Source organism: Haemorhous mexicanus, chromosome 21 (genome assembly GCF_027477595.1).
Source record: "Haemorhous mexicanus isolate bHaeMex1 chromosome 21, bHaeMex1.pri, whole genome shotgun sequence".
NCBI classification, from domain to species: domain Eukaryota; kingdom Metazoa; phylum Chordata; class Aves; order Passeriformes; family Fringillidae; genus Haemorhous; species Haemorhous mexicanus.
In genome coordinates, this window is record NC_082361.1 from 7,067,212 (window position 1) to 7,093,264 (window position 26,053).

Below are 26,053 nucleotides of genomic sequence, written 5' to 3' on the forward strand. Positions count from 1 at the left end.
GGCAGACTGAGGATCCCTTAATTCCTCTGGAGTTAATGCTGTGTTACTCAGCCTGGCAGCCCTGCTGGCTAATGCCAGGTGTGTTGAAGGCACTGCTCAGCCCACAGCTGGAGTGGCCCAGGAGGTTGAGCTCTTGGCCAGCACGGGCAGGAGTGGAGTGTTCCCTCCCAGCTGCTGCAGGTCTCCCCTGAGGGACCCATTTCCCTCTGACCCTGTGGTTTGCAGAGGCTGAGGGCAGTCCCTGCCCTCCCTGTCCTGCAGTGACAGCTGAGAAATGTCAGGGTGCCATTTTCTGAGCAGAGACCCAGGAACACCACTGTCCTGCTGGACACAGAGCCTTCCCACTGGACAGACCTTCCCCTGGTGGCACTTCAGCCACTCTCTGGGCTTCTTCTCTCTGTCTGAAGCACTCAGGCTCAGCTCAGAGGATGAGGACAGCCCCTTTCCCCATCAGAGCATTTATGCAGAGAGCAGTTTCTGCTTCTAGGGTTGTTTCTGATGCCAGAATTCCCAAATCCATGACCTCTCCTTTACCCTGAAATGGCTGCAGCAAACTGTCTGGTTTTGGGGGACTGAAGGGGATTTGCTCCTACTCCTTTTAACCATCAAAGGCCATCATTCCTCAGACAATTCTCTCACTCGTGTTTCCCACATCTGCCCAAAATGTTTACAACTTCACCATCTTTGCCCAAGCTTTCAGCTCCATCTTTGCCTTACTAAAAGTCTGGGCTTTCCCCAAAGGCCTGATTTGACTGAAACCCTGCAGATCCTGTTAATTTTCAATAAGGGCTGTTTTTTTTCCTGTTAATCTTCAGTAAGGGCTACTTGTAAACCCTCTGGTTATTGCTGCAAGTTTGCAGCTTTAGCAATGTGTGATTTTGGTTCTCACTCCAGGATTTCTCTGCCCATTTATGAGCTGTGTTTAGATGGCCTCTCCTCACACACCACTTGCCACCTTGTTCTATGTTTGACATGCATTTTTCCCTGTGTAGTTTTATCTCTAGCAAGCTTTTCTTGTTTCACTCAAGGGTTTACAGGCTTTAACTGGGTGTCCTTCCCCCTCCAGGGCCTGGGGGTTGCATTTCCATTTGCTCCACTGCTTCTGGCATCACTGTGAGCTTTCCCACAGCCGCTCTCTAGTCCTTGTAATGTTTTTTCCACATTCCTCTTTAATATTTTAGGTATATTCCAAACATTTTGCTCACAGGTTTGTTCCCACACTCCCTTATTAACCCCTTTTTTTGGATTGTGTTCAATAGATAAGACTCACTTCTGTTGTTGCTATTTGCCTTGAAATATTTACGGAATTTCTCACAAGTTTGTTTTTCCTTTCCTCTTCAATTTTGCATTGGCCTTCATAAGTAAATTTTTAAAAATAATTCCACTCATTTATTCTTCCTTTTTTTCATGCACAGGTAGAATAAGATTTGGACAAGAATCAGAATTTCTATTTCTAACAGAGCTCTTGTAATTTTGTTTCAAAGAAAATCTGATTCCTGAAGATATGCCAAGGTTTTGAAACTCCTTACAAAACAACTTCCCTAGAGCAAGTTTTTAAACAACCCAAGTGATTTGTTTGGAAAACACAGAAAGTAAATTGTCCTCGGAGGCAAACTGAAACATAAACATTGTCACCATCCTGAAAGTTGATCCGCTTGGTTGTTAAAAATAATACCAAGAGTGACAGAGCTCTAAATTTTAAAATAATGTTGCTAGGAATGAAGGTTGTGGAGAAGAGGTGAATGTGACAGGATCCTGCAGGATAACTCTGCAGGAAGATGAGAAACACTCAGTGTGGGCAAACAGGATTGTAAGGAATAAGTATATTTGCTGTTTCAACAGCAATAGTTTTTAAAAGTTGAGAAAAATTACAAGCTAAGTTGATTAGAATAAAAATTGTAGGCAGAGAAAATGCTGATTGCAAATTGGTGATTCTGCAAGAAAAGTTTATTAGAAAGTCAAAACCTAAACACTACAATTTCATGTGAAATAAGAACACAAATTTAGCTGGAATCCAAGCCTTGCTCTGTTTCAAAAGAAAAAAGTAATGGGAAAAATCTCTCTTCACACACAAGGATTACATATGAAAATTAAAGGTGGGAAATGGAAAACTTGCACCAAGACCCTTTGAAGAATTAGCTGAAATCCATTCTGGTCTGCTGACTTTAACTTCTAATATCTATTCTTTACTTACACAACTGCCTCCACTATCCAGAGGCATCCCATCCACAGAGGTGTCCCTGCTTTTCACCTGGATGGCTCCTCTGAACCTGTCCTGGTCTAAAATGATCAGTTACTAGACAGGAGTGGGAAGAAATATAAGTTGGACCTGATGATCTCCAAGGTCTTTTCCACCTGGAAAATTCTGTGGTTAATTCTGTGAAATGTGTTAGTAGCCAGGGAGCAGGCCAGCCCCATGAGAACAAGGGTGTCTCCCTCTGGCTTGTTCAAAATTCTCCCTGGCTGACACAGATCAGCTGATCCTGGGGATCTTCACCCAAAAACAAGTCCCCAGACGTGGCAGTTGTACCAGTCTCACACAGCAGATGTGGGAAAAGTTCTCTTTGTGCCAAGCAACCCCAAAATGACTGAAAGGAGGGGTTATTCATTCCCTCTGTGTGAGGGAGCTTAACCAAGGGTCTGTATCCCAGCTCTGCTGAGGGGAGGCTGAGCCAGCTTGGGCAGCTCTGTGCCTCAGTTTCCCTACCTGCACTAAGGAGAATACCACTGACCTCCAATGGATAATTCTCCTTCTCAGGACTTTCCTGCAATGCTTTCAAGAGGATGCACATGTCTGTCTTTTCCCTCCTGTTCCTTAGAGCTGGCAGCAGCATTTTGTGTTGTTTCTCATCACTCAGAGCTATTATTAAACTCTTCTGGAGACATGAAATGTGTCTACACACACCTCTGGTAATTAGACTAAAAATCCTACTAGTGCTGATGCAGCTCTTGCAGAATGTATTAGGAGCAAAGCCAGCACCAAAAAGTTTTTTGGATAATCACAGCTGAGATCAGAATTGGAAGACTTTTGCTGCACAGAAGGTGAGCAGGGAAAGGTGGGAGTGAGGAGCACTGTGTGAGGACTCAGCCTGGCTCCCAGTGTGGCTGTGGCACTCACAGATGCCCAGTGTCCAGCCCAGCCAGCCTGGCTCTGGCCCAGCTGAGCTGCTCTGCAGGACCACGGGCACGTCCTTGCTGTGAGCAGCCTCCTGTCACGGGCAGTGCCTGCTCTGCTCACACCTCCAGCTGCCTCTGCTGGGAAATAAAGTCTGAAATGAGCCACATCCCCCCCACGGCTCCCCAAACCATGTGTGAGCTATCCTGGCAGGTTAACTTTGCTTTCCCACCTCTCAAATTCAGGGGCAGATGGTCAAGCCTTGTACATTTGAGGGGGGAGACTCAGAGCTGGCTCTGCACCTCTGTGTTGTGGCACATCCCTCTTGCCTCTCCCCAGCTGTCTCAGACACGGCTGTTCTTAGAGCTGTTGGAGCTGTGGGGTCAGGGTGGCATTCAGAGAGTGTGGCTGAGCTGCTGGGAGGGACACCCCATGTCCCTTGCTCACATCCTTGTCCTGCATCCTACCCCCGTGCAGGTCTGGGTGTTAGAGGAGAGGAACAGGTGTGTAGGAAGAAATATTTAGGGAGGAAAAGATGGAAAGTGGCTGTGGTGATCCCCCTTGTGCTGTGGCCACCCATCAGAGCCTTGTGGAGGTGCCAGTGAGTGCTGCTTTGGGGATCTCTGAGTGCTCCCCCTTCCCCCCAGCCCCCCTGTATGTACCGAGCAGCCAGGACCTGGCAGGGTCCTTGGGAGGGAGGAAAATGACCACTCTAAGTGAAGAGCAGCACTTCATTGCTTTCCAGTCCTTCTGCTGACACCAGTTCACAGCCTGCAGCAGAGTCCAGAATACACCTAAAAATAACCCAACACCTGGGCCCTGTGCTGCTGCAGAGCAGGCAGGTTTGCAGCCAGTGCTGGTGGTGGGAGTGCTCTGAGCTCAGGGCAGCAGGAAGGGGGTCAGCCCCAGCCCTCTGCTCCTGGCACTGACTGCAAACATGTCAGCATCTCCTCCAGAGCCCCTTCCCTGCTGCTCCAGCCAGCACGTTGTCGTTCTGGTCAGGAGTGACACACAGAGAAGAGGAAGGTCACGTTGTTCCTGGGAGGATGAGGTTTTTCTCAGTGGCAGGGCATTTCTGGTGTTTTCTGGGTGCATGTTCTGTGTGAGCAGTGTCCCATGAACAGCTGCACAGTCAGACTCCATGCTGGCAGGATGGGATTCACCTCTAACCCCCAGGGCAGGGGAGTGACTGGGACATGGGCTCTGATTGATACCTCAGACAAGGGACTGCCAAATTTGAGGTCACAATGCTCAGTGCTGCAAGGCACTCTGAGGGTTTCTCTCATGCTCTGTTGTGTCGTGGCTCAGAGGCAGGAATCTGGTTGGAAACCACCTTTAGTGAAAACATCAGCATTGGCAAGGACTTAGTGATTGTGGGGCTGAGTGACAGAGAAAGGGGGGTCAGGGAGACTTCCTTGCACCAGAAAACCTCTTCATGGCAAAAGGAATAGGCATAATATTCTCCAAAAATGGGAGAAAGGGAGAAAGGGAGAAAGGGAGAAAGAAAGGGAGAAAGGGAGAAAGGGAGAAGAGAAGAGAAGAGAAGAGAAGAGAAGAGAAGAGAAGAGAAGAGAAGAGAAGAGAAGAGAAGAGAAGAGAAGAGAAGAGAAGAGAAGAGAAGAGAAGAGAAGAGAAGAGAAGAGGAAGGAGAGAAAGGGAGAAGTGGAGAAAGAGAGGAGAGAAAGGGAGATATATCCAAAGTCAACAGGAATTTTTTTTCCACCTCCAGTGGATCACTGTCTACACCAAAGCAAACAAATGGTGCCCACAAAATTTATACTGAGGAAATCAATTTCTTGGAAGCCAAGATTGAACTTTAACAATGATGTAGCAGGTTGATCAGCTACATAGACTCTGCAAGACTGAGAGTCTGTTTAAAGCTATATTTTTGCAAGTGCTTGTGAAATCAGATTTCTAAGACCTCTGAGATATCGTTTGCTAAAACGTCCATGTGAAAGGGAATAAAATATTTTGTTTCAAAAGATCACAGAATAATGGGGAGAAGAGAAATGCAAACGTGGTCTGATCTGCTACTGCAATTCTGATAAAAAATTCAGTGCTGGGTGATTCAGGAGAAGGTTTAACATACCTGCTCATCAGCTCAGATCTAACACATCTAATTGTGCATTTCTTCCCATGGGAGGTCATTTTTGCCTAACCCTGTCTGATAATTAGATTATGTTGTACAGATTTAGTCATTATCAATTTCAACCTGCATAATGTTTGGCTGGACACAGCTCTCAATGAGGTTGCAAACTCTTTGATTCCCCCTAAATTATTCATTTCAGTAATACCCTGTGACAATAAATTCCACAGGTTCAGTTCATCCCATACATGGAAGGTTTTCCCATGCTGCCTACACATATCTATACCTTGTAACCCTTGTTTCCTTCTGCTCTGTGAAATCCTGCCAGGTTTTTGGGGCTGGATTTCTCCAAAGGGGAGTGTTTTTATAGAGTAAGATGATCCTCTTCACAATGCTACCCATGATTAGGGGCTTCTCTTTCAGAGGAACATCCCAAGAGAAGACTGCAGGGAACTTGTTCTCTGTATACCCTGAGTAGTAAATGTGTTGTTCATCACAGCTGGGAAATGGATGGAGGGGGAAAAAAAAAAAAAAAAAAAAAAAAGGGGATGGAGAATCTCAAATGCAAGGAAGATGTCACTGTGGAATCCAGCTTCAAGGATGGAGCTCCTCTGCTCAGGTCCACTGAGAGCCCTGTCAGTCACACCAGGGGTGACAAAGCAATGTTTAACCTAATTTCAACCAATATGCAGCAATGTTTGTAATAACCAGCTGTCAGAGGGGCACAGGAACAGGAAAACAGTCAGGAGGGAGACACAGGACCAAGCTGATGGTGAAATCTGGCTTAAATCACCCTCCCTGAGCTACCTGCACTCCCGTGGGCACAGAAATGTGTAAGAACATCCCAAGTCAGGAATTCCAGCCCCTGGAGATCCCACAGTTAGGTGGCACCCAGACACACCTCAGAGCAAAGATGGGAAGAGCAGATGGTGCAGCCCTGTGGCTCTGGGCAGGAATGCTGCCACCAATATGGGAAAGCATGAGGAGTTGTAGAAAATCCATGAAGGGAATGGCACCATGAGCACCAGCAGCTGCCTCTGACAGGAGCTGTTCCTTCAGCTGTGCTCAGGCTGGTTCCCTCTCCTGCACACCCCTGACCTGACCCCCTCCCAGGAGCACTGTTTGCCTCTTCCTCAGTCACTTTCAAGCCCAGTGCTCGGGGCTCAAATGCTTCATCTGTGCTTGAGCTTTCCCCCACCTTCCCTGGCAAGCACCTCTGATCTCAGCCATCCCACACCATCCTCCATCCTCTCTGCTTTCCAGAGCCCTCTCTGAGCTCCAGCCCTGCAGATCCAGCTGACATCCCTGCTGCATCTGGACTTTCAGGGTAAATCCAGCCTCTGCTGCCTTCCACACTCTGGAACAGGCACTGACTGCTTTCCCCATCAGCTGCCTCCCTGCTTCCCACTTTCCTCTTCTCTTCATTTCCTCCTCCCCTCAGGATATTGCTGCTGGGTGAAGTTTCCCATTAAAGGAGCCACTCTTGTAGAAAGGTGGGCTGACATGATTAATGCCATTCAGTGAGGAAGGCAGAAGTGCAGCCAGGGAACAAGGAGACAGGCACATTCCCAGCAGCCACTCATTAGCATTTGCCCCAAAGTGGCAGCAGGGCACAGGATGGACACAATTTTTCCAGCTCTGTTTTGTGCTGGATGCAAACTTTTAGGGCCAAGAAGGAGGAGAAGCCTCCTCTTCTATGTTTCATTTTTCATTTAATCTGCACCCCAGCAGTGCTGCCTTGGGCCCAGGCAGAAAGGAAGAAGTGATCCTCACAAGCCTGTCTTGGTGGCACTGTGGAATCCACAATTGAGCTTCAGATTGGGCTCAGGGGAGGTCAGATTTATTTCTGGTCTTTTTAGGTTTTAGCAGCTTTATGTTTTCTCTCTCTTCACCCTGTTCCCTCTTCCCCTCTGCCATTTGCAGCAGGTCCTCTGTGAGCAGCTCCACTGCCAAACCCATTCCCTGAGATTTGCTTCACTGACCTGGAAATCCCCAAGAGAGGCCATGCCCTTTCCTGGCCCCAGACTGCCATCATTTGGGAGAAAGGCCTTGGGTGGCAGCCCCCAGCTAACACTCACCTGAGTGAAGCTCCCCTTGTAGTCAAGGGAGAAGAAAAAATAAATCTCCACATTATAAAAAGCAGGAATTTGGCTTGTGTGAGCTGGAGGAGTCTGTTTCTCTCAGCTGACAACCAGAGGAGGTTATGATGGTTGACTTTTTCCCTTTCCAGCCTTCCCCCACCACCAGCACACTGTGTGATCAAGATCCTACATCTTCCCATAATAGTTTGCTCTAAGCACCCTGAATATTTAAATAAGCAAATCAATGAATAAGTAACTAAAAAAAGGAAATCTACTTTTTAAATTAGATTTATTTCCTTCAGCATCCAGCCATTGATTCTTCTCCTTATGCCTTTTCCAGACTGAAGAACATTTGAGTTCCAGGATCCTCTCCCTGTGCAAGGCCCTGTAAAGAACTCAAACAGCTTCCAAGTCACCCTTCCTTCTCCAGCTGCTGTTTCTAAAATACTTTACAAATAATTCATGGAAAATGTATAAAAAGAGAAGTTCTGCTCTCTGTGTAAACCCTCAGAAATACTCTTGTTGGGGTTTGTTTGTTTATTTGTTTTTCCAGGTTACCCAATGTCCATAAAACCTGCAGTTCTCCAGTTTCAGATGTGTAAATGCTCTTAATCTCAAATGAAATTAGCACAATAAAGAGCCAGGGGCCTGGGAATTGCTTCAACAAAAGTCAATCCATTATGTTCATCCACACTTTTATCAATCAAAGCCTCAGTCTCAAAGAATAAAAGTAATTCTCTTTGAAAAATATTTTTCTACAAAATCATGTTGACAACACTGGCTTCTCTTTCTAGCCTTTGATTCTTTATCAATTAGCATCAGATTATGTGGCCCCATTATTTGATCTGACTGATAACACGTTACCTATTACACAGCTACAACCTTCTGGCCTTTTTGAAAAATAATGTTATTCTATAAAGTTCACACAATTACCTATCATGCTGTGAGGTTTATTAGAAACTGTAGTTAGCAGACCAAGGGGAAGTTCAGCTAATTCCTCAAAGGCTCTTGGTGCAACCTTTCCATATCCCATCTTTAATTTTCCAGAGTAATCCTTGTGTTTGGATGTAGATTTTCCATCCTTCTTTTGTTTTGTAACAGAGCAAGGCTTGGATTCCAGCCAGTGTTGTGGTTTTATTTCATATAAAATTGTGGTGTTTGGGGTTTTGGCACTCTAATAAACTCCTCTTACAGAATCACCCATTTGCAATCAACATTTTCTCTGCCTAGTTTCTTTTCTAATCAATTTTGCTTGTAGTTTTTATCAACTTTTGGAAATTATTGCTTTTGAGACAGCAAACGTACTTATTACTAGTCACAATCCTCTGTTTGCCTATATTGAGAGTTTCTAGACTATGCAAACATCTGATAAGTGAAGAATGGGGAAAATTGTCCAGAAAGTTCTTTCAACTCATTAAGGAAAAAGAAAAAAAGAGGGAAAAAAAAAAAAGAAGGAAAAAAAAAAGAAGGAAAGAGGAGATTTCTCAGTAAATGGATTTTAGAGCTGGAAGAAAGGAAAATTTCAGGCACTGATTTTGTGCCTTTGGAAGAAAGCAAGGAAAGTGCCATGGAAGGGCCATGATATCTGCCGTGGAAGTGATGATGCCAGGTCAGTGTCAGGGTTTATTTCACCTGGCTCTGAGCTGGCACCATCCCTGCTATGACAGATACCATGGCACTTCCACTGGTGCCAGTGCTTTGTGTGCAGCAGTGGGTGAGTTTGGGCTATCACCTGACAAAAGCTGTAGTCACAGAATCACCCTGGGCCAAAGGCACTCAGCATCTCACACAATTCTTCCTCCTCAGAGTAATGAGAAGTCTGAATTCTGACCTGCTCTTTTACCCAGTCAGGTAAAAATGCAAGAGCAGAGATCCATGGATGGAAGAATGGATGTGGGCAGGATAATCCCAGAGCAGAGGGAGGATGTCCTGCCCCAGCAGTGACACGTCCTGCCTCGGGGCACAGCCCAGGAGGCCTCTCCAGCTCCCTGGAAATCCCTTTTCCTCTGACTCAATAGGCACTGCTTTAGCTACAATCAGCTTCCAGCACAGAGAATAATTCATCTTTATTCCACATCATGTTTCCTTTGGTAGAAGAGCTACAAGAAGTGTCACACGTGACAGGAGCTGTCGGAAAATCACATTTTCAGAAGTTATCCTGACATTTTCATAGATGCAGTATATAGTAGAGATAATTCCTGCTGTATATGTATATAAAATATTGTGAGATCCAACTTATGTCTTTGACCACCCTGGCTGGGAGCAGAGTCTTATTTCTATTCAATTAGTTCCCCATCACTAAGATAATATCAAGTCCATTAACTGGTTTAAGTTGTCACAGTGTTCACCAGTTCTCATTAAGGATCCAGAAACTTGGAAAACCAAGGGTCCTTATGAGCTCGTCACCTGGGGGCGTGGTTATGCATGTGTATCCACCCCCTCAGGCCCTCGATGATACCTCAAAAGTGGGTAAAACCTTTTGTCCCCAAAAATCCAGCTCCAGCAGACAGGGATGAGAAGCAAGCAGCTGTCGCCTCCAAGAGAAGATGCCGCTGGAAAAAGAAGGAAGAATCTTCCTAAAAGAGTTACCTGCATTCTGGCAGACCCATGAACTTGTATGTGTTTTTTTTTTAAAATGTTTGTTTTCCTTTATAGAACAGAAAATGCACCTCCTACCCAACGTCACGATGAGCCCTGTCCGAGTTGTGATCCTGTTCACCCTGAGCAGTCTGACAGCTGCGTGGATCATTCCTCAGCCACCCCAAAACATCTGGGTGACCCTGGCACAGACACTCCAACAGGAAAATACATGTCTGTCCACAGCAGCAGCAGCGAAAGACCCAATGTCTGCCTGCCTGGGGATTCCATTGCAAGCTGGAGAGTTCACAGACAAGTTAGACATGCCTATACCTCACCCAATTCCAAACCAAATCCCACACAACCACACAATATCCTCACCAGCGAGCGGTAATGATTAAAAACCCCAGAGAGGAGTGGTTGCCAAAGTTACCCAGAGCTGCTCAGGAGCCTCAAGAGTTGGAGCTGTTGGGCTCCTCCCCTGCACCAAACTGCAAACACTTCTTCTTTATCCCATGTTCCATCACCAAATCTTTTAACAACATTAAACAGTATCAAGAAGAATTCACTGCCAAAAGGTGGTGTAAGGTTGTAAGCCATGTAAGAATGAAACCTTCCCTGGCCATGAGTGCTGACTTCCCAGGAATGTCTGAGCCACTCACGAGGACTTGCACCTGGGGAGATTGCATCTGTCCACTCAAGCACAGGCACCACTCTGCTCCTTGTGAAAGAAGGCTCTTCCTAAGAGTCCAGACAGCCATCCAGACCCTGGACTGGCTTTTGTGCACTTCTGCATCTGTGTGGTCCCAGTTCTACATGTGAAGGGACACAAAGGAACCTTCTGTCATTTCTGCCTCAGGCAGAATAAAGGGGGTGTAAGCTAGGGCATGAAGCAGTCGGGGTGAACCTCTGAGGAGATGCTGGCTCTCTGTCAGTCGGATCCAGGTTCACCCAGCGCCCACTCCCGGGGCTGACGCTGCCTTGGCTGTGGTGGTTTTGATTTTTTTTGAAATTCTATTTTTGTTGTTGATCTAATAAATCTTTGTTAAATTTTTTTATAAATTTGGCTGCCGGTTTGATCATTTATAACAATAGAGGTTTTGGAAGACAGGCTTCACACAGAGGGACCTGTGGTGCCTTTCCCACTCCATATGAGCTCTGTTCAGGCTGCACATCAGCAGGGCTGATGGAGAAACCCTTGCTGCTCTCTGCACCACCCCTGAGCTTTGCTAAAGGTCACTCCCGTGCTTCAGCTTGCTCAGTTACCATCTGAGGCACTGGGGATGTTCCTCCACCAAAATGTTGCCCTAATTTTGCTCCCGTAGTTAAAAGCTGCTCTGTGCTGGCTCCTTTGTAGGCAGCAGAGAGAAACATGGACTAGCTGCTGCCTGTGCATGGTTCCAGGGGAGACTAATTGTTTTAATTAGACTTTTTAATAATATCTGAAGTGAGGCAGCTTGAATGTTTCTTATGTTTCTTCCTTGATCTAAGTGCATGCCAGAATCCTGGTTTCTGTGTTATCAATTACACCCAGCCTGTATCTTTCAGTTCCATTTCCCTCTCTTTCTCCTGGAGTGTCTCCCTACATGCTATGATTCAGACATTGAATTTCAGGCCTGACAATTAAAAAACATTTTCTTTCCACTCTGAACTTCTTGCTTTGTCAGCATGAGGACCTAGATCACTGATGAACTAATTTTTGATAGTTACTGAAACATTTTCCCAGTCCCTGTGAGCTCTTCCCACTAACTTGAGCTGGAGTCCAAGCCCTGATCTCCACCCTTTTGTTCCTTTTCAGCTCTTCCAGTTTTTCCTTCTTTTCAGCACCTCTGAGTTGAGATCCAACCTACTTTGGTAAGAGGCTGAAGTTCCCTGCCTGTGAAGGCTGAAACTGTGACCATCCAGCCTGTTCCTCCTTTCTTTTGCAAATTACCTTTGTCTGGCTCAGGAAGTGGCCTGACAGATACACGACTCAGACAGGGAGATGAAAAGAAATCGTTATCAGATCTGTGCTCCTGACTTAGATAAATAAGCATTGGGCATGATTCTCCACTCATTAAAGTGTGTCCCTCAGGAGATGGCTGACAGTTCATTAAGTAAGATGATGTATTATTATTTAAACTCCAGACTGATCAGACCTGGTGGAAACTCAGTCTACTGTATTCACGATTTCATGCATTGACAAGCAACTTCTGCAAAGCATTCCTCTGAAGTGGTGAGCCATGTGGACATCCAGATCCTGCTGTAATTTATCTAACAGGGTGAATTGTGTCATTTAAGTGGCAGAGCCCTGTGTTCAGGCTCTGCATTCCAAAAATTCCTCCCCCCTCCCGAAGGGTTTGGTACAGGTTTGGTACAGTATGTATTCACCAATCTAAGCTTGATTCAAGTCCCAAGCTCAAGCTTTTGGTTTTCCAGTTCCCCCATCCCAGTAATCCCATTTTCCAGGCCCTTTTGTCCCTGCTCTGGTCAGCATGAGCTGTCCACTGTCTGCAGAGCAGGACTCAGCAGTTACTGGCAACAGGATGAAGTGCCAAGGCAAACTCTCCATCCTTATTTATCTAACTTCATTTCACACCTCAAATTCAGCTTTTCAGGTGCCACTCCTCAGAGGTGCTGTACCTGATCCAGGGTCATTCATCTTCAGGACAAGTGTCTATTGATCAGCTGTTATCCAATTTCCAGTGGTCATGTAATACAACAGGAGCTCTGGGGGCTCAGGAGGGAGCTCAGTGTGGGACCAAGGGAAGGAACTTCTGCAAACCCTGCAGTGCAAGCACAGATGCTGTTGCTTTACAGCACAACCCCCAAGCCCAAGCACAGTAAGAGCAACAGGATTGCTGTCAGAAAAAAATTTAAAAAAAACCAAACCAGTCCCATGCCCTCCTGCAGGGAGGTGTGAACAGTCCTGGCCACATTTTTACAGAGAAAAAAAAAAAAAAAGAAAAAAAAAGGACTCCATGCCCAAGCAACTTTTACATTAATGCCTCCTAAACCCTCTGTAATGTGCAAGGCTTAACTTTTTTTTTTTTTTTTTGTCAAGCCTGAACACAAAGAGCAAATATCTCCTTTCAGGAAGAGTGACCTTTGCTGTGCACCAGGAGAAGGAGAGAAGGAGGCAGAATAGAGCTCCCCTGTGAGAGGGGAGCCACACAAAGCTGCCCTGGCTCTCAAGGCTGGGCTGGGCTGGGCCCAGGGAGGGTTCTTGTCTCCACAGGCAGCAGAACTCTTGAAAACAGAGCTGCACCCACACCAGTGACAGCACAAGAGCTGCCTGGGTACCTTCAATAGACCTATCATTCCTTGGAAAAGTCCATTTCTTGGAAATCAGAGCTTGGGAATCTCTGCTTTCAGCAAAGAATCAATTTTAATAAATCCTTTCCTGTTTTTGTTTTTTTGTTTTTTGGTTTTTTAAAGAGAATTTACATAGTTTTAATGTTCTCTCTTATTTTTTCTCCAGATTGAAAAAAGTTCTCTTATAGCACTCCCAATAATTAAAACTAAACTAAAATGCCAAAATGGCTAAAAAGAAGAAAATTCCACAGAAATGTTCCTAAAATGCCCAAGAAGGACAAAAGAAAATTCCACAGAAAATGTTCCTAAAATGGCCAAAAAGGACAAAAGAAAATTCCACAGAAAATGTTCCTAAAATGGCCAAGGAGGACAAAAGAAAATTCCACAGAAATGTTCCTAAAATGGCCAAAAAGGACAAAAGAAAATTCCACAGATGTGTTCCCATTGTTGCCCTAACCAGAATGTAGCTTTGTAAAAACTCAAGTTTCTGTCTGGATATTTTCCTTGGGACATGCAGACCTTTTTCAAGCAGCTCCATGTCATGCTGTTTCTTGTAGTAATTTTGTAGGACATGAACACTGATATTAAGGGTAAAGTAACTCTATTTTGCACCCTCCTCTGATTTCCCTCTTTGATGTTTACCTCCTCCTAGAACATTTTCCCTGATGCCATTCTTGGGTTGAAAGCAACCTGATTCACATCTCATGCCAATTACTGTGACATTGTCAGGAGTAAACCAGTTTACACCACCTGAGCAATATGATTATTTAGCAGTGGTATCAGTCCTCTGCCTCCTCCTTCCAGATTTCTGCCAGAGGCTTTGAAGGAAGGCTGATTCCTTTCCCCCCCATCAGAACAAAAGCATAAGCAACTTCATTAATTCCTATATTAGCTAAAAATCAGGAAAAAAAATCAAATTGTAGCTGAAAATTTGTCGTTTTCCTTTATTTTATTCACAATTCTAAGGAATTGACCCATATTCCTTCAGGACCCCACTCTCCCACCACAACACAGGGGACATTTCTCAGGGACAAAACCACTTTAGCAGAATTTCCCACCCTGGCTGTGCTTCCCTGCATTGCAGCTCCATTTCCTACTCCAGACCCATGGAGGGAACTGAAATAAAGAAATCTTTATAAACTGATTCACTTCAGCCCCTCCCAGAACTGCAGTGACACATCTGCAGGAGGAGCAGGGTGGAAAAAGAGAATAACTGCTGGAGAAGGGTGGGATATTCTGAATTTGCCTTTGCTGCCAGGGAAATTGTAATGCAGAGCCATCCTTTCCTTGTCTTTCTTCTTGCTTGTTCACCTCTGGGCAAGGACCGAGTTTGTAAAAACACAAATAATTGGCATATGTTAGAAACATAAACAAAAACAAAAATGACAATTAGGGGGAATGAGAGGGTGAATTAGAATTTTCTGCCTAGGTCTGCTCTCATTCCAGATTCAGCAGCAGGCTCAGGGATCTGGCTTCAGTTTTGTTTGTGCATTTGTTTGTTCAGCTTTTTTATGTGCTTTGTTTCATTTCACCTAATAAATACAGACACTGATATGAATTGGGTGAATCTCCACAAATTTCAGGATATAACTTTGGCCATTTGATCCAGAACCCATCTGAACTTGAACCCAACTAAAAGGATTTTTTTTTCCTTTGTAAGAACTATGTTAAAAATGTAAAAAAAACCCCCAAACTCAAATTCACAGTGCTGCTCTTCTACCTTTTTAAAATACAGGGCTGTAAATTCATCTAATTTGAGGCCTAATGTGTGACAAGATTCACACACAGTGATAATATCTTCCATTAAAGCAACGGATATTGTTAGAAAGAACTTCAGCACTCTTCATTTTCTTCGAGACTCTCACCATTCTATGCAACATCTTTGGCATGTACACAAACCCAGGGTCTCTCAACCCCCAGTGGGTCTTACAGGCACAAATCCATTATCACAATATCCCAAACACAGGGAAAAAATTGTCAGGGGTAGCAGAGAAGGAGGTTTTATATTTGTCTTTCTGTTATGGACTTCAAATTGAATCTGTCAGACAATATCCAGATTATCTGCTCAGCATGAAAACAAAGAATGATTTTTTTTTCTTTTTTGATGAAAGCTGAGGTGTGTACTAATGTCTTGAGGGCTGAGAGTGTTTCAGACATCTATTACCATAAATTAGCCCTAAAATATTGGAAGCTGGCAGCCCTGCCATTCTCTGATCTCCCTTGCCCAGCCTGCAGAACAAACACAGATGTGGACACTTTGTGCTCCCCCTGGCCTCTGTGGGTTTGTGCCAGTGGATTTCTTGATGTGATATCTCAAGAGGAGGCTTCACTTGTTTGTTTGCACATTGATCCGTGCCTGAGTGAGAAATAACTCCAACACCACTTTCTTATCAAGTGGAAATATTGAAGTCTGCCTTTCTGATACAAATATTCCAAGTGGGAGCTTTGGCAGTGTGGGGCGTGGAGGGCAGTGAGGAAGGTGTGTCCAGTGCTGAGCTTGAGCCCTTCAGTGGAAGGCATCCCCTTTTCCTTGGGGATTTCAGCCACACATTCTTGCACTATCCCAGGGTGCCCTGTCCAGCCTGGCCCTGGGCACTTTCAGGGATCCAGGGGCAGCCACAGCTTTTCTGTGGGCCTCCCTGTCACAGTCATATTTTCTGGAAAAATCCCTTTGCCCAGGATTTTGCTCCTGGAAAGCTGAGAAGCCTTGGAGAAAAAGGAAAACAATAATTATCTGATTTGCTTCTCCTGTGCTGTGCTCATGTGGAATGTGGTTGGAGATTGTTCACCCACAGGTGATTGTTCCATTGGTTTCATGTGAGTTGTTTTGACTCATTGACCAATCAGGGCCAGGCTGTGTCAGGGCTCTGGAAAGAGTCAGGAGTTTTCATTATTATCTTTTTAGCCTTCTGTAAGTATCCTTTCTGTATTCTTTAGTGTAGTTTAGTATAGTATTCTTTAATATCATATAGTACCATAAAATAATAAATTAGCCTTCTGAGAAGATGGAGTCAGATTCATCATTCCTGCCTTCATCTGGGAGCCCCACAAACAGAATACCTCCCCACCCTCCCAGGCAAGTGTTTACAATTTAAGTCTAAGTTGACAAACGTGGCAGCACTTTGCATCCACATTTTACTCACTTCTTTTTGGTGTAAAGGCCTCCTGAGAGGAGAGGGCAGCCAATGTGTGTGCCTAATGATCCTGAGTGTTTGTGTGCCAGCAACTTGTCATCTTGGTTTGTGTGCTGGAGTAATGCAGGATGCACTTACAGGGGTTGGCCTGTCAGACTGCTTCTCTTCTGGAAAAATCCTACAGCATTAATTGTTCTCGAGTATTTCTTTATAGTTTTACATAATTTTTATATAGTCTATATATGTTTACACTTTTGTATGGCCCAAGAAAACCCTACAGGACTGTTGCACCTGAGGCCTTTGGTATAAATGGCATAGATTTATTTTCTGGCAGATCCTACAGCAAATCCATCAATAGGACCCCAAACATCTCAACCTGTATCACTTGCCTGAGCAAATCCTCCAGCAATCCATCCTGTATCATTTCAGACACCTTTGTGTGTCCTTCACCTGAGCTAATCCTACAGCAAACTTGTCTCTGGGGACTGATGGATGGGCACCTCCCTGCAGAAGGTCTGGTGGTGATAGCTGCCACCTTTCTGTTTGTATAACCAAAAAACCAAAAAAGAGCAGGGCATTTTTAAGTTCCTGTGCAGAGTTGGGAATTTCTGTGTCCTCTGGTGAAGGAGAATGAGCAGGGATGTGGCTGTCCTTGCAGGTGAGGAGTGCAGCTTTGGCTGTCCCAAACTTTGCACTGTTTCTGCACCACAACAACACCAGTGGGCTTGGCATGGGACAGAGCCCTGCCACAAGCTGGGTTTTCCAGAAGGTCAAGGATGTCATTGCCAACAGAGATGCTGACACAGGCTGCTCCTGTAATTCCAGGCCCTGGCTTGGACACCTCGTGCTTTGCCTTGAGGGGAAAAGCCAGCAGGTGGAAAGATGTGCTCAGCTTTGAACCCTCAGCTCGGTGCTGAAGAGCCACAAATCTGGCAATGAGCTGGCAGCAGCACAGATCAGTCACATCTTACAGGTACTCAGAAAGGTCTTAGTCTTAGCTTTAAGGCTTAAAATGGTTGATCTGGGGGTTTGGATTGTTCCAGTCTGTTGATTTGAGCAGATCTGGAGTTGATCAAGATGAGGATGGGCCAGAGTTCTTCATTTTTATTGTCTGCCCACTTCAGTCATATTTTTCTCCCATTTTGCTTTGCTGATGTTGGGTTTTTTCCTGGGAAGACTTTCTTTTCCCTCAGTTTGTATGTGATTTCTCATCCTCTCTGGATGTCCATCATAGAGTAGCCTTCTTTGGTGTAAATCTACCAGCACATCCTGGGTGTGTATCCATCATCTCTGAAAGTACCCCCTTCTTCCCTAGCAGTAATCAGGAACAAATCTGTTTACTTGAGAAAAAAATTACACATGGGGGGCAATCATTTATTCAGAGCAAAGAAAACCAAAACAACCAAGCCAGCAGTGCCCATTTCATTAGGTGGACAAATGAGAGGTTTTTAAGTTTTTGGCAGTCTGATGGATAAAGGTGCCTTGTCAGAAGGTCCCTCTAGATTGAATTGCAAACAAAAGAGGGGAAAAGATCGGGAGGAAAAGCAGATTTTTTGGTGACAGAAAGAGCAGACCTGACTCGCAGCTCTGGTTTCTGTGGTGCAGCTGTCCAAGGTGCTGCCAAGTGTGTGCCCAGACACCAACACTGCGTGGACACTGGGACTATTTTCTTTTTCAAAGTGGTCTTGTCAGGTCAATCCTTCACTGCAGCTTTTCTTCTTCCTTCCCTCATCCTACTCCTGCATCCCATCTTTTCATCCTCAGTGAGGCTGACCAGACTCATTCCCTTCTTGCAGTACATTTTATTCATGCATTTATGTTATTTTTCCCTTGAAGGTCCAAAGGTGGACATGGCTTTATCACTTGGAGAAGCTCCTCAAGCACCAGGAACAGAGCTGTGTAAATCCCACAGGGAAACACATCCTGCCCAGTGAAATGAGAAAAAAAAAAAATCACAGAAATTATCTCTACCTCCCCTTTCTCCTTTCTGCCCCTGAAGTCTCACATCCTCTGCATCCTGTTTTTCCCTTTCCTCCTTGCAATTCCAGCCCTTGCCCCATCCCTCTCCAGCTCACAACAGTCTGGTAGAATTTCACCAATGCAGGCAAGTGGAACACTTCACTTCCAATCCCTGAACAAGGCCAGGGCACAGAGGAGTTTATTATATCATAAATTAGAACATGAAAAGCTAATACATTTTATACATTTGTCAGAGACAGAGAGAGAGAGGAGGAAAAACCTTTGCTGCCAGGTTCCTCATAGCAAATCTGTCACGCTGGAGAGAGGCTGCTGGAAGGGAAGTATTTACAGACAGACAGAGAGAGCCCTGGTGCAGAATAGCAAAGCTCCTGCTGGATGCTTCAGGGCTGTGGCAGGAACCAGGATGAAGTTCTCAAACCAAACCACACACAGCCCTCCACAAGCACCTTGGCTCTTCTCCTGTGGAGATAAAATGATGCCCCCATGGGGAAGCTGTCAGTGGCTGATGGGAGCTTTGGGTGGCTGAGGAATCAGGGGGTGCTGCTGGTCTTTGTGTTGTGGGTCTGAATGTACCTGGTGCTGCTTTACAGAAAAAAAGAGGGGGAAACATATCCAGAGATGGGCAACGGAGCTGGGGAAGGGTCTGGAGCACCAGGTGAGGCTGAGGGAGCTGGGAAGGGGCTCAGCCTGGAGAAGAGGAGGCTCAGGGGGGACCTTGTGGCTCTGCACAGCTCCTGACAGGAGGGGACAGCCGGGGGGTTGGGCTGTGCTCCAGGGAACAGGGACAGGAGGAGAGGGAACGGCTCAGGCTGGGCCAGGGGAGGTTTGGGTTGGACATCAGGAAGCATTTCTGCCATTTCTTCCCTGAAAGGATTTTCAGGCATTGGAACAGGCTGCCCAGGGTGATGATGGGATCACCATCCCTGGAAGAGTTTAAAAGGCATGTGGATGTGGCACTTTGGGATGTGGTGATATTAGCAGTTGGACTCAGTGATCTTGCAGGTCTTTTCCAGCCTTAATGATTCTCTGAATCTAAGTCAAATCCAAGTAGATTAATACAGAGGAAATCTGTTCTACCTGCCAGGCACACATCCCTGTGGTTTTCTTGCTCTGTGTTCATTCCTAGGTGGATTGTCCCATTTTAATTGAGCTTTGGCCCAGTCCCACAGCACTCCCAGTCCCTATGAAGTTGCATTTCTGCTGCCTGGCAGATCCAGTGACAATGGGCTTCATATCTCTCCTTCCACAACCAAAACTCAAGGCAGGAAGGAGTTTCCCAGACATCATCTCCCTTGAAACTGTCATCAAGTCAGACTTAATTAAGACAAAGAACAGCAAAAAGCAATAATAATTAAAACTTAGAGTCGCCTGCACAGATGAGGAAGTAGAAGGAGCTCATGCTGGCAGGAGCATGGTGTCTGAGGCTGGCATTCCCCACAACCAGGTCCTTTACCCACAAGGATTCACAGAATTCACAGAATCACTGGGTTGGAAGAGACCTTCAAGATCATCAAGTCCAGCCCAGCCCCAACACCTCAACTAAACCCTGGCACCCAGTGCCACATCCAGGCTTTGTTAAACACACCCAGGGATGGGGACTCCACCACCTCCCCAGGCAGCCATTCCAGAACTTTATCACCTTTCTGTGAAAAACTTTTTCCTCATATCCAACCTGTATTTCCCTTGGCACAGCTTGAGGCTGTGTGCTCTGGGTCTGTCAGTGCTGCTGGAGAAAGAGCCCAGCCCCAGCTGAGCACAGGCACCTTTCAGGGGGCTGTAGAGTGATAAGGATGAAGCACAAGAGGTGGCAGTGGTGGTGCCTGCAAGAGTTTAGGTGAAATTACCTACAAAGATGTTTCTCCAGGCTGAACTGTCCCTCAGGCAGCTGCTGAACTGGTGAGGGAAAGGCAGTAGTTTTTGCTTTGGTCATTTCAGGCTTGACCACCCCCCAGCCTCAGGACACTGCTGGAGGCACAGCTGGAGGCACAGCTGGAGGCACAGCTGGAGGCACAGCTGGAGGCAGATCTGTGGGACTTAATCTTTCTAAGGTTAAGACTCTGGGACACAGCACTGGTAGAAGGAATGGTGGAGGAACAGCCAAGGAAACCCATCTAATCTGCCACGGTGCCCTGACATCAGCTGAGAGCAGCACAGCAGGAGGGAAAGTGGGCAGCACTTCTTCCTCTGGATGCTCTCCCAAACCCTGCAAAACCACCTGGCAGTGGCTCCCTGAGCTGTTGTCCCCTGTGCTCCTTCCTGGGTCCTGTTTCCTTGGCTCCTGCCATGGCTCTGGGTGTCACTGCACCACAATTCTCAGATCCATGCTGCAGCCACCCAGTTCTCTTTGCCCAAAGCAGTCTCTTTTTCACTCTCCACCCTTCAAACTCCTTCCTTTGCTCCTCTTCCCCAGCCCCTACCTTTGCTCCAGGTGGGAGAATGACCATTGGTAGTCCTGAAATACAGGACAGACACCCAAACACAGAGCTCCACCAGCCAGGCTCCACCATGGCTCACATCCATCTCTCTCCAGAGCTTTGCTTGGCCCCCAGTGTTGTGTCCCATCTTCCTGGCCAGGGTAGCTTTTCAGGCACTCACAGAAACTGTCAGACAAAGCATTCCAGATTAATCCCACTCTCTTCCTCTCTCTTTTTAGAAACTTTTAATTAGTCCCCAACTCAGCACCATTATTAGTATTTGTTATTAAGTATTAAAACTGCTCACCCCCAGCTCCTTCTCCCTCTGCTTCCCTCTTCCAGCCCTTTGTTTTAATTGTTATATTTTTTCATCAGTGATCAGCCAAGCTTCCCTAATGATCTAGGCTCATTTAAAGGGTTTATAACTCCGGCACAAAACTCCAATAAAAAAGCAGCAGCCTTGCTGGGAACCTCCTGGGGCTACTCAGCAGCCAGGAACACAAACTCATTTAGCACTTGCCTGTTCCCCCCTTTTCTTAGTCACCATCACCCGTTCTGTCAAAATATCCTCCTCTACATGCACAAAAACTCTTCATTTTTCCTTTTCCACATCTTTCCCTCTCAATTCTTTTTCCCTATGGATTGAGACAGGAGAACTGGAAAAATCCTCGATTAGGCATGTGGTGGAGTTAACAGCAAATAGACCAAACCCACTGTTCCTCCCAGCCTTTCCCTGCATCCCTGTCCCCTCTCTAGAGGAAAAACACCAAGAGTTGTAGTGAGGCTGAGGAGAGAAATGATCTGGCTGTATTTCTCCTGAAGTATATTTAGCAGTTGCAAGTTACCCCTCTGGAGAGCTTAAAAGCCTCTTTTACAAATCTGCAAGTTGGCACTGCCTTTCCCTCTTTGCTCTTCTCCCCTTGCAAGAGGTGTAAATTTACACACCGTAGACAAAGGGTTGCTTGGCAAACTCTGAGTCTTGGCCCAGCTTCCCATCGAGTACAGATGTTGCTTCCAAACCTGTCTTTAGCCTTGTGCACAGCCAGCAGGAAATTTGTGGGGATCCAGGCAGGAGGAGGAGTGCAAGCTGTTCTCCAGGAACAGAGACCATGACCTAGACTTAGGTAGGCTCTAATGTGACCTACTGGGCTTCTTGCCCATGGCCTTGGGCACTGGGCCATCAGCCAGGGGGAGGGGCAAGCCAGGAGAACACAGTGACCTCCTTGTACCAAGCTTTTTGAGTGAAACCTCACCAAAGCTATTCCATCTCTCTGTTTACACACAAAACCCTTCTGAAATGAGGAGGAAAGAGGGGAGTGTGAGTGGCAAAAAGGGAATGAGTAGAGCAAGGCATGGGATGGATTTATGTCCCCTGCCATGTGGGTACTTCCATCTGAGCTGTCACTCTGGGCCTCTCCCTGGAAATGCCATAGGGAAAATAAACACTTTTAACACCCTGCTTACCCTGCCCGTGTAAACCAGTGGTATATTGACCTTCTAATATTGAAAAGACCCCCAGTTCTTCCAGCTGACATACTTCCCAAAGCCATCCATTCCAAAATTAAGGAGCAAACGATGCCATTAAAGGGCCTTGCTTTGAAGTCACTGTTGCTCCCAGGACAACATCACACCTGCAATGACCATGGGAGCCACAATTGCATGGATACACTTTACAAGCAGCCTTTTGTTCTCACTTGAAAGGAGCTCAGCTGAAAGGCCCAGCAATGTGTTCAGTCATCTTCAAAAAGCCAGAATCATTTGGTGGGAATAAACAGTCAGAGATCCTCAGTCAGTCATTTGAAGAGGACAGCTTCCCAAGGAACTTCAGCACTATCCTCCCTTGTCTAGCTGCTGGGCTCCTCTGAGAGATGATTTTTGGAGCTGGTTGAGCTGCTTTGACACATATTTATCATCAGCAGTTTGAGTTTTGGGGAGAGAGAGAAATAGCAAAAGAAACAAAGCAATCCATTGAAATATTTCATGAAAAGTAAGAAAAAAAATCATAATGTTTTGGGGTATTCAGTAGAACTGGGTTTTTAACTTGGGCTGAAAGGGCAGCACACTAAGTAGGGTCTGTGGAGGATGCCTGCAATTAGAGACCTGCTTGGTGATACAGAGCTGTCTTCTCCTTGTTTCCAGCTGCTACATTTAATTAAAAGAAAGCTAAACAATCCATTACATTAAATTACTTTCTGCACATTACTTTTCCACACAGACAACTGAAATGGTTGCCACAGGGATGCTATCTGACCGCAGGCTGGAAAGGAGATAAACCATTCTCAAAATTATTCTATCCTTGCTTGAAATATCACCCCAATGACCTGGTCAGGAGCCATTCCTGACTGTGAAACTGGTGGGGTTTCACCAGGAATGTGAGAGGCATTAATGGACTGTAATCCCAGCCTCATATTGCTTATTCCTGCATCATGGCACAAGATGATAAGGATGCCAAATCACTCTAATGTCGTGGCAAACAAAAGGGCTTCTTTCATGTTTCTTCTCTGTACTCTCTGTCACCTTCACCACAGAATCTGCAGTAAATAAAATCATAACATGAGTTAGTCTCTACCTCAGCTGCTTCTTCAGAGTTTCTAATCAGTAGCAAACAGTCCATATACCTTGTTTCACCTTCTGACTTAAATAGTCCTTTGATATTAGAAGTCAAGTATGCCAGGGATATCTTGAAGTATCTCATGGAAATTAGATTTGTAGGAAAACTCCTTCTCCCTGTGGGCATTTTGTTTTCCTTTCAATTATTGTTGAAGAAGGACAAAAAAGGTTTGGAACCCATGAAGCCACAGAGCAGACTTTGCCTCCTGGAGAGGAGCTCCCTAGAGCACAGCCCAGGTCCAGCTTGCAGCAGGGAAGGAGACGCTGGTTAAAGCCCTGCTCTGACAGCCCCTGTGTGCTGCCACCAAGCCCCTGCCTCACCACCCTGCCATTTCAAAAAACATCCTGGTCTTAAAGCAGCTCCTAAAGCATGACCAGCTTGAGGCAAAACCAACCTGGACTGGCTTCAGGAGGAGAGCTGAACAAAAACAACACCCTGGCTCGCCTCTGTGCCGCTGTTACAGCTCTGCCCTTATTTTCTGCACTCCATGCCACTTTCCCTCTGAGATAATTGTTGCCAAGTGGCTATTTGGAACATGGTTGAGTGCAGATTGTTAAAGGAGAGATAGGTTTCTGCTTTTGTCTTGCTGACTATTTTTGCTTTATTCCCCATCTCAGACAAAAACATTCTGAGGGTATCTGTTTACTGTTTGTGCATAATGCATTATGGTAGGCAATGGGCCCTTCCTCTCCCGTTTTACAGCTTTTGCATCTCATCCTGGGGTGACCTCCCAGCAGCAGCACAGACCTTTATGACCACAGAGCTCCAGCCCTATCACTCTCTCCTGAGCCAGCCTTCCAGAAGGGGAATGCCATTGGCCTTGGGTTTGGGCACACAGTGGGAAATGTGCTCACTGGCTGGACCCAGAGTGACAGCCTCACTCTGTCTCACGTTTGCCCTATTTGAAGCCTATAAACTGCTGGACTGGGTTTGCACTTACAAACATCCTCTTAACCCCAGCAGCATGAGCTGAGTCCTTCAGCAGTCTCATCCAGACAAGCGCCTTACTCAAATACCTTGGGAATTATCCCATCCTCTCTCTGAATCTGAGGTTATGGGGAATATGAGACAGGAATCTCAGATTCTGGTGATGACCACGGGGGAGGAGCTTTATGAAAGAAGGAGGAAGGAAGCTCAGGCTGTGTCCACTCAATCATGGCCTGGTAAATACCAAGTTTTTGGTTTTAAAAGAAAATTGTTAATTAATCACCCCCTAGGAAGCATCCTGCTTCCCTCTACTGTGTCTTCATAGAAGGAAGTTATTCCTGCAGCTTTATGGAATGAAGAAAACCACATCTCACACTGGGGACTTCTCCACAAAAGACCCAGGAGCCAACCCAAAAGGCAGTAGGTCAAAGACATTAACAACTCATTTGTATTATATGTATTATATTTTCTCTCTGACTGTTTTTAATTCTCCCCTAGCAGCATAAGCTATTCACCCTCAAAGCTTTCAGCCTCCTCTGAAATGTCAGTGGTCATCTCACAGGCTCTATTTGTATCTGTAGGTCCCCATCAGCACTGGGCAAAGATGGAGTGAAAAGAATGGTGTTTTTCAAGCCCTGCAGTCAGGTCCTCAATGTTCCCAGCATCTGACTCTTGCCTGCAGAGGTGTGAATCAAATTCTGGTTTCCCATGTGGTCACACCAGATGGTTGGCTCAAAACCCATCATTTCTTTACAGCAAAACTCACTAGACACAGACAGTAACCATAAGATATGTTGGAAACTCGACTCTCGTATAATTTAGACTGCTGACACCCATGCAAAGGATCCTTCACCCTGCTCCTTTTGTCAGCTCTTCAAGAATGGTTTCTGTGCTGAAAACGTCCTGAAACATTTCAAGGCAGTGGCAAAAATACATTCTTACAGTCAGCCTGCATCCTGTCATTCTGAGAGATCTTGTTGTAGCTTCTGAACTTTGATTGTCAAGTTACATTCAAGGATCATTTCAGGTGCCCCAAAAGGCAGCACTGCTCCCAAGGAATCCTTGGAAGCAGCTGTGCAGGACAGCAGGTCACGTTCCAATATTATTTCATTGTCTGTGGCCCATTGCAGTGGGTTCTGGAGTTTTCTGGGGGTGGACACCTCCAACCACATCACACTGCACCTTCTACAAAAGAATTGGGAATGCTGAGTAAGTCCCTGCCCTGGTGAAATTGTGAAGGGAGCACTGGAGAGAGCATTATTCACTAAAGCAAATAAAAATCTCGGAAGGAGACTGTTGAAAACAATCATATGCTTGGGAAATCTGGCTCTGTGTGTTTAGTGACCACAAGAGGTCAGGGCATCAGTTTTCCATTGCATCTTAAAAGCCACATCTCAAAGAGCCTGGAGCTAGGATACTATTTTAGCTGAGACTGTTCAGTTCAGAAATTTCATCTTTAAACATTCCTTAACAGGGGTTACCACAGGAGCAACAGCCCTTCTTTTCTTTGCACTTGAGTCTATCAGGATAATAGTCGGGTTTGTCTTTCTTTATGTTCCAGGTCTTGCTCCACAGTTTGAGGGTTTACAGAAATATTGTATTTTACACTAAAAGCCACAGTCAACACCTCCATTTCCTTGGCACAACCAGACTTCCTTCATTAGCAATAAACCATGCTGGTGACAAAGCTGTCCCAGGTGTGACCTCAGGTGTGTAGAGTTTCCTCCTGCAGAAGCTTTTAACCATCAAAAGCCTTCTTTTTCTCCCTTCTAAATCCACTTCTCCAGCATGAATAAAGGTCAGTCTGTGAGACAGCAAATGCATTACATATTTC